General features: G+C 43.9%; 1 long non-coding RNA gene across 1 annotated transcript; it reads right to left on the reverse strand.

The window, feature by feature from the left end:
• Positions 1-2,329: 2,329 nt before the first annotated feature.
• On the reverse strand, positions 2,330-8,765 carry LOC138430260 (uncharacterized). The gene is made up of 4 exons (XR_011253080.1): positions 8,124-8,765; positions 6,269-6,395; positions 5,863-6,073; positions 2,330-5,512 (listed from the first exon to the last, which is right to left on the reverse strand). It is a non-coding gene; the product is annotated as an uncharacterized lncRNA (long non-coding RNA).
• Positions 8,766-9,529: the final 764 nt, after the last annotated feature.

The raw sequence follows: 9,529 nt of genomic DNA on the forward strand, positions 1-9,529 counted from the left end.
GAAACTCATGAACTATATAAAAGGACAAAGAGATAGATACGACACCAACAGACGTGCGGGCCAGGTCTGAAGGTGTCCAATCTGCTACTGGGGAAGAGTGGAGAAGAGCTAACAGCTCCAGAGAGAAAGAAGGGGCTGGGCCAAAGCAGAAGCAGCGCTCAGCTGTGGACGTGTCTGCTGCTAAAAGTGAGATCTGATGCTGCAAAGAACACTATTGCATAGGAACTCGGAATGTTAGGTCCATGAATCAAGGTAAATTGGACGTGGTCAAACAGGAGATGGTAAGAATAAACATCAACATCTTAGGAATCAGTGAACTAGACTGGACAGGAATGGGCGAATTTAATTCAGATGACCATTATATCTATGATTGTGGGCAAGAATCCCATAGAAGACATGGAGTAGCCCTCATAATCAACAGAAGAGTGTGAAATGCAGTACTTGGGTGCAAGCTCAAAAATGACAGAATTCAGCCTCACACCCAACAAAAGAAAATTCTTGCACTGACCTTATTGACAGTGTGGATCATCCTCTCCTTTTTATTTTAGAGGCACACATTTAACTAGTGCTTCAAAAGTGTTTACATTTCGTCTGTCCTCAGTAACTCTGAAATATGTGCTGCATACCCGTTTTACAGATGCAGAAACTGAGGTTCACAGCCTACATTCACAGAGCTCATAGGCATAGACATAAGGCTTGAACTGAGGTCTGTTCATCTGGTATAAGCATTGGCAAACTGCGCTGGAAGAGCTGATCTTCTTGCTGTTTTTATAAATAAAGTTTTGTTGGGACCCGACACACTCATTCAGATGTGCCATCCACGGCTGCTCTCGCACGGTAGTGGCAGACTCGAGTAGTTCCATATGGTCTGCAAAATCAAAAACGCTGCAGCCTTTTATAAATACGGTTACCTCCCCCTGCTCCAGACTTCGTGTTCGTCCCTTTCATCAGTCTGCTGCCATCACAAATATGTCTCAGTTTATCTGTTGCTATGAGGGAAAGAAGAGACTTCGTACAAAAATAGAAGAAAATGTAAATTGGGAGCTCTATGTACGAAATTATCTTGTTACTAAAACATCAAAGAAGAATGTTTTGTAAACACATTTTCTAGTGGAGAAGTTTTCATCTTTTTTTTCTTTTCTTTCTGACCACTTAACTGAAAAGACGTATATGAAAAGGATATTAGAAAGCTACAGTGAGGTCATCGCACTGCAGCGCATGGAGCAAACTGCAGGCAGCTCTGATTCCGCACTCTGGGGCTTCAAAGCAAGCAGAATTAAGTGGCCCCACTGATATTTATAGGGAGAACACCAGTCTTCAGTGGGTGACTTAAATGTAACTCTGTATTTAATCAGGTTAACACAAGTCCAGCAAATTAACTGGTATTTAACAGGTCTTCCCATTTAATATAATTTTCACTTTCTCTATGCATTTCTGGAGCGATTATAATAAATGAGTCACAGTATGTGCTTTGAAGTGATGCCCCAGAACTGTACACAAAGTTTCACTCAGAAAGGGGTCCCTCATATTTACTTTCAGAATGATCTTGGGAGCAAAGCAATGATGATGATGACGACGATGGTCAAGAGTCATGCAGCTGGGCCTGTCCCTGTTTGTGCCCCTAAGAGGACAGGAAGCAGAGGAGCCCACCGGGGGTGGCCCGTCTGCAGAACAGATGCTCCCCGTGCAGTCACACTCAGCAAGGACGTGTACAGAGAGTGTGAGGTTATTGATTAGAATCTGGGTTCAGGGACACGGCTTCTCCAGGGCTCCCTGTAAGGGCTAAATGTGGTGCTGCCACCAGATCAGGAAGTGACTTGGGGGGTGGGGGAGGAGGCAGTCCCACTGCACACAGACGCTGTGGGTGAAACGTCTGGCTGCCTGGCGGTGGGAGCACAGGCTGTGGTGGTAGCCACCCCTGGGGGCTCAGATCCAGGCTACAGGTTTCTAAGCAAGTCATCTAAACTCTGGACCTCAGTACTTCAATCTGTAAAACGGAGTTAGCAGTTTCTTCCTCTGAGAGTTCCTCAGTGCTACACGTAGAGTATCCGGAGCGAAGGGAGAAGTTAATGATTGTGCATTATTTTCGTTATTACCTCAGATTGCCTATTTCATGACACTGATGGTCTCTCTCTAATTAACAGTATGTTACATTAAAATATGTGCTCTTCATTCATGTAATAAATGTTCCTCTGGCAACTATTATGTGCCAAATTGGAACTAGTTCTGGATTATAGAAAACTTTATAAGGCTTAAGTCCTATCTTCAGAGAACTGACAACATAGAAAGGAAAATAGAGGTATGCAATTACCGAAAATAATGAGAATCATTATTGATAATTACAGCAATAATTATTATTAATAAATAGCAACAATTAATAATCTGGGGCCTCAAAATGTGCCAATGGTATGTGAGCTATAGACTGTTCTCTGGTATACAGAGTACACCCTTATACTTTTAGACCTCACGACAGCCACCAAGTTAACCACCATTTCTACAGATGAGGACTTTGAGATCTGACAGGCCAAATAATTTGTCCAGGGCCACCCAGCAAGCACAGGCAGAGGTGGAGCCTGGATTGAGTTTTGTCATGAGACTGAGTAGAGCAGAGGCCATCGGGAAACTCTTCTGCTACCAGTTTAGGAAGAAAATTACAGATCGGGGTTCTGCAACGGGTCCTGGGATCGATGCAGCTTTACCAAGGCTTCCCGCAGCCACAGTTCCCTCACCATCCTCCAGAATGGGAACAGGAAGAGCTTCAACCTGGCCACAGTCCAGTGATATGAACACAATGAAGTTAATCTTTGATGCACGAGCCTCAGCCGATGAGCACCAGCTCAGACGGTGAGTCCCCAGGGAGATGAACCTCAGCCTGGAGGCCCAGGGAGTCAGTCCATCGGGTGAACATGCCATTGTTTTAGCTGGGCACCCTCAGTCTGGAGGATTCCGCTGGGCTGAAAGAGTGAACTCCTTTTCCTCAACTAAGGAAGATGCAGCTCAGCCTCCCAAGGGTCACTTGAGATGTCCCACTGATTAAAGATGTTCCATGTCATTATCTAGGGAAAGGAGTGGATTTTGTTTCTTAAAGAGGACTAACCCGTATCCGCATGGACTTCAGAGATTCATGGCTCCAGAGGTGTCTTAGCAATGGTCTGAGGTATCTTCCCAATACAGGCCTTCTTTCCTCTGCTCAGACACTCAGTACTCCCTTAGCAAAGCAGGTAACCCCTTTCGGTCACCGTGAGGCATTAAAATACCTTTGCATTTAAGCTCAAGCCTTCCTTCCTGTGATGTCTGCCCTCCAGGTCTGTCTGAGCAGTCGCTTTCAGTCCTTCACGAGAGTCTTCAGAGACGGAGGCTATGTCTTAGTGAAATCCTTTCCAGGATCAATAATCCAGTCTCCTTTACAAATTCTTCTCATGAGAAGGCGTCTTGTTATTTAATCGCTCAGTCATACCTGACTCTTTGTAACCCCAGGGACTGCAGCATGCCAGGCTTCCCTGTCCTTCACTATTCCCCAGAATTTGCTCAAAGTCATGTCCATTCAGTTGGTGATGCCATCCAACCATCTCGTCCTCTGTCATCCCCTTCTCCTCCTGCCTTCTATCTTTCCCAGCATCGGGGTCTTTTCCAATAAGCCGGCTCTTCACATCAGGTGGCCAAAGTATTGGAGTTTCATCTTCAGCATCAGTCCTTCCAATGAATATTCAGGGTTGATCTCCTTGAAGTTCAAGGGACTCTCAGGAGTTTTCTCCAGCACCACAGTCTGAAGGCATCAACTCTTCATCGCTCAGGTGTCAGTCCCTGGCTTGTTCATGAGTTTTCAGGGTCCTTGGAGCTGAGCCGGATTTCTTGCCGCAGGACAGTCCTGGTTCCCCATGACTCACTATGTGCTTAACTAAAGCCAGTGTCTCCTTAAGATGTTGCATCTGCCCAGCTAGACTTCTTCCATATTATGCTTATGAAATGAATTTCTGGAATCTAATTTTAGAGCCTTCTGTTTACTTTTAGGAAGCTTCACAGAGTTTGTCTTAGCTCACTTTACGATTTTTCAAATTTATTTGAGATCATGATTCTGTGTTTCATCGTATATGCTTTCATATTGTAAGTTATCAGAATATTAGGTAAATATTAGGCTTCCATGGTGTCCCTCAACCATGGTCAAATGTTAGAGAGAGGATACATTCAATGACAGAGCGCTGCGGCCATCAGCTAGAGCCAATCTCAACTTGACAAAGAGCCCGTATTTAACATTCTTAGATGTGATTGTTTCTGAAACAACAGAAGTTAACTGGAAATCCAGTAGACCAGAGGTGATTTCAGAGAGCCAGACCTGCAGCACTTGCCTTCAGGGGAAGACAGCGTCTCCTGTCCTCAGAACCGAAACCTCTGTGTTCTCCTCTTTATGTTTTGGATCCACTGTCCTAGACCAGTCCTTACTCTGTTGATCCAGGATCTAACTTAGATTCTCAGCCCACCTTTTAGGCCCAGAGTTCTGCAACCCTAAGCGGACTCTCCAGGCACAGCTTCCTAAAGCAGGTATTTTCACTGTCCTCGCTGTTGTTAATCTTGCTCTAAGGGTACACAATTTCTCTCCAGTTCCCCCAGCAGACTCTTGGGGAAAATCAGTGTATGTGTGTGTGAGAGAGAGAGAGTGTGTGTGTGTGTGAGTGAGTGTGTGTGTGTGTGTGTGTGTGAAGTGTGTGTGTGTAAAGGGGTGAAGCCAAAAGGCCTGAATCCTCCCGCTAAGCAGGCCTCCTCCCATCCTTCTTTTCATAGCTAATTTAGTTAAGTGTTTAAACAATGTAAATCTGGCAGCTCTCCTCCGTTAAAGCCGAAGATTGAGGACAGCTGCCGCCAGCTACCAGCCCTCTAGTCCACCCTCCACCAGCTTTCCTGAAATAGCAAGGCCCGCTTCCGTCCCTGCTTCCCTGGAATAACCCTGGGGGAAGGATACTCCACTTCCTACGCCCAGACTGCATTATTTATTACCACCTCAGGAGTCCATATTTGGAGAAAAAAATATCACCACCATGTGGAATGAAATCATGCCCTTGCAAATAACTGATGTAAGCATTTGAATTCAAAGGGGCTCTCAAGGAGACTGTGTACGTATGCAAATAGGCGTGCACTTCTCAGACGGAGAGTCTGTGCCCTGACAGGCGGGGTGATTCAGGACAGGACAAGTGGGGCTCCGGCAACCTCAGGGGCCCTGAGGAGCTTTTCTTCTTCACCTGGATGAGGACATCCAGGGAGTTCATCTCCTTAAAAACATGAAGTCACTATGAGTCGGTGGTTAAAATGGAGCCCACAGTACATTGGAGGAACTATTTCCAAGCTTTTTCTTAATCATCTACTTACTAAAAACAATCTGTTCACCTTGAACCAGGTGACTTGGTCTTTAGGCAAGATCACTCCTGTCCGAAAACACGTGGTCTCCCCAATTCCTGCCCTCGATGGCCCTGCAGAGCTTCAGTGATGTTCCCTCCGAGGTGCACAGCGGCTGTAACTTCTGCAACAAACGCATTCCAGAAATCACATGGAACCCGAACAGCAGTTTGCAACATACTACGAATATTCAGTATTTAAGGTCCCTTGAGTTAGTTTGTGTGGTGAAGAAGCACTTTATAAATCACTCTATAAAAGGTCACATGTGCTCCTGCAGTGGTCCTCAAAATGAGGCATGGCTTCCCGAGTTACACAGTTTATATCTCCAGAGCACCTTAGGTGCCGTAATAAAGACTGCACTTTCTAAAACACAGCCCTTCTAGAGTGAGTCACTCTGGTTCTATAACAGCAATCCTCTGAAGTATGTACATCTGAAATCCAAGGCAGGAGTGAAAATGAGCAAAAGTCACTGACCTCATGTTGGAAATAGAAAATGCTTGCTTCACAGACACTAGGCTTTAATTCCGTCATTGACCAAAGGGTCGACAGTTTCCATGCAGATGGAGAAGCAGAGCTTGCGAGTCACCCACAGTGGGTCAGCGCCCAGCTTCTCCTCGTTCCCTTTCTAATGCTTGGCAGCGGGCTCTCCTGGGCTTCCCTGGTGGCTCAGCGGTAAAGATTCTGCCTGTCAGTGCAGGAGACCCAAGTTCAGTTCCTGATCTGGGAAGATTCTCTGCAGAAGGAAATGGCAACCCACTCCAGGATTCTTACCTGAGAAATCCCATGGACAGGAGAGCCTGGTAGGCTACCGCCCACAAGTTCACAAAAGAGCCGGACACGACTTAGCGGCTAAAAAATAACAGCAATGGACTCTCCTTACCTCCTGTCTACGGCACATGAGGGAGACATACTCATCGCAGGCTCTCGGTCGATATTTTCTGATGACAATAGCCGTCATCACAGGGGTCGCTCCGCAGCACTGAGTAGTCTGCAGCACAGCCGAGAACCTGGGCCCACGGATGGAGTTTTAACTGCTAGAATCTACTAAGATATTCTTTGTGACGAAATTGTAGAAATATTCTAAGTATATGTACCTTCTCCATTTGGGGGATACAAATAAGTTACAGTGTTTGAACCCGCTACACCCTTACTCCTTGCCCACTAGATTAGTCCCAATACAAGCATGTCAACATCACCTACCACAACAGCCTTCTCTTCTTCTTGTTTATTGCCAAAGACTGTTTACCACCTTTAATGTTCTTACAGTCGCCATAGAAGAGTGCGACCTGTTACATCTTTATTGTGGATTTTTTTCTTTCAGTGGAATAAATTAACATCACTTATCATATTGACCGTGTCAGCCTTGGGTTTCACCATGTCTCCTATTCATATCCCATTCTTGCCCTGCTTTTGTTTGGATTCATCTACTGTATTGTTGCTCATTGCCTTATTTTTATTACTTTTGGATTGACTGGGTACACTAATACAACATTTAATTTTCACGTAATGTAAAAGTCTGTGATTCAAAATGAGTTTATCCTGATCATTGTATTAACAAGATTTATGTGCTTAGTTTTATTTCTTCTGTGTTGTTTTATGGTTCTGTTTAAAATTTTTATTGGAGTATAGTTGCTTTACAAGGTTGTGTCAGTTCTGCTATACAGCAAAGTAAATCGGCTATACCTTTTTATATTGACTGCAGTTATCTTTAACTTTTCTCCTGTGATTTTGGAAGTCATTTCTAACATTTTTATCCTATTAGTAGTGACATTTAATAAAAATGTATTGAAATCTATTTTCGGTAATTCCCATCATCCAACGTAGGACAATGCCAACTGGTTATTCCTTGGGAAATATGAAGAATTTGCTTTTACTTCTTTAAAATGTCAACCCACATTTTAACTGATGATACCATTTGAATCACAGTCCTCTTATCCTCATAATTCTGTGGACAATTCTGTCTTCATGTTGCAAAGGAGAAGTGGGAGGTGAGCTTTATCTGCATGGATTCTCAATCTGTTTTAATTCTTGGAATTAAAATAAATTGTCAAGATAAATCTAAGCATCAAAAACTTTTCATTAGTTCTGACTGCTTTTCAGGAAATGCAAGCCTCTCAGAAAAGCTGCTCCCAGATAGTCCTTTAATAATGGCTTCACTTTTATTGGTTCTTTTCCTGAGATTCCTAATGCTTACACGGTAAACACCTCTTGTCCATGCTTTCTATATATTCTCTCATTCTATCTATTTATCTTTTTTTCTCTGAGTTCTGTGATATAAAAGTTGATGTCTGTTCCATCAGACCTGTTTGTGGCAGGATCCATTTTGCTGTTCATTTCTTACATTTCAATCTGAAATGAACATTTTAAAAGAAAATCTCCATGCTGGCTTTCATAACCTTTTTATTTTTCTCTTTATAGTTCTTTGCTCAAATTTCATAAAAGAAATGTCCTTTTGAAGTTTTTTAGACACACAAATCAGGAGTGTTCTCAAAATTTCCCCTGTCTCTTGTAGAATCTATATTGCATAGAAAAATATTTTCTCTGATTCCTCAGAGTGATCCCTTCTGTTGAACTCTGCTATCTTTTCATTTGCCTGGCTATTTTTTCTGTGTGCTCATCATTACAAAGAGAGCACAATATTCGTCCAGGACCAGGACCTGAGATCACAGTCTGAATTGTTTCGACCCAAGGGAAGGGAAGGGAAGGGAAGAAAAGATAGGTTTAGATTTACTCACGTTTTACTTTGCTGGTTCAGCAGCCTGAGGAGCAGGGGAACTTGGGAGTGAACCAGTGGAGATGGCTCTGCATGGAGCTCTGCATCTCTGTTCAGCGTCTTTCCTGAGTTTGGAAGGCATCGGGAGTTTTCTGGGACTCTCCTGCTCTTTTCTGAGCACTCACCGAGGCTCACTCCTGTTCTTGGCGTGGGCTCACTGTCCACAACGGGTGTTATCTAGGGGTTGGAGCCACCATGGGTGTGTGGACGGAATGGCATAGTTTTCCATCTGCTGAATCCCTTACTGTCCCCAGTGTCTCTCCCCCACAGCACGCTGCCAGGCAAAGCGACTGCAGAGTGTCGGACGGAGTCTTCCAGCCTTTCCTCCCCGAGCTTCCTGGGTGAATTGCTCCTTACATGTGAGGAACTGCACACCCTCCTAGTGCTCATCTGAAAGAAACTCCAGGACATTTGGGGTATGAAGCTGTCACGCTCCCCTACTCTCTATAGCTGATTGACTTTTTCTTGTTTTGCTAACAACTGAACATGTTAGCATGAAAGTGGCTGAAGATATTTTCTCCTATTTCACAGTATACACGTTGTGCAGAATTTTCCTCCTGGAACTAAAAGAGTCCAATTTTCTTTCCTTTGAAACAAATGGCGTGTAACATGCTGTATAAACCCCATTTTAATTTGGAAGCTGCTCTATGGAATATATTGTCCAAATTAACAATGAGTCCCATTGTCAAACGTATTCTCAATACAAAACGCAGTCATAGATTATCAAAATTCGCAAGCTGGTCAGTGTTCTTTTCTATAGGTTTCTGGCGGGATGTTTTGCAGATAACATTTTGTGTAGGAAGCAATCATGGCTTCATTCCATGATAGGCAAGTTGCCAGGAAATACTAAATCAAGTGGCAATAGAGTCCCTAAAGAAAGTTGCTCCTGATTTATGATGATAGTTCCAACAATACTGCTGAACTTTTTACACATGGAAATGACCACTGAGTTATGCTTTACATTATATCAGAGAACAGCCAGGCTGCCAGATCCAACGATGCAGCTGGAATGCAGAAAAGCCCCATTATGTTAACTTCCAAAGTCTAGGGAAAACGATTTCTTATTCTCAACATGTAAGTACTTGTTTTCCTCCAGGACATCACACACTCTGAACCTATGGTGGCATTTCAAAAGGTGGGAAACAACCTAAGCTGGGTTTGAGGCAGGGAACGGTGGAGACAAAGATGATAGATATGGAGAGGCCAACAACAAGGAGAGTATGAAAGGCTGATCAACAGCGGGAGGTCGCCGAGCGCCAAGAAATGGCCTGCAGTGTTTTCAAGAATTGTTAACAATGTCAATAAAAAAAAGGTCAGCAGACTTATCTTCCAGCTGCTGGAGCATCTTGGAACCCTCAACAGAATGAA

This window comes from Ovis canadensis, chromosome 25 (assembly GCF_042477335.2).
Source record: "Ovis canadensis isolate MfBH-ARS-UI-01 breed Bighorn chromosome 25, ARS-UI_OviCan_v2, whole genome shotgun sequence".
Lineage (NCBI taxonomy): Eukaryota > Metazoa > Chordata > Mammalia > Artiodactyla > Bovidae > Ovis > Ovis canadensis.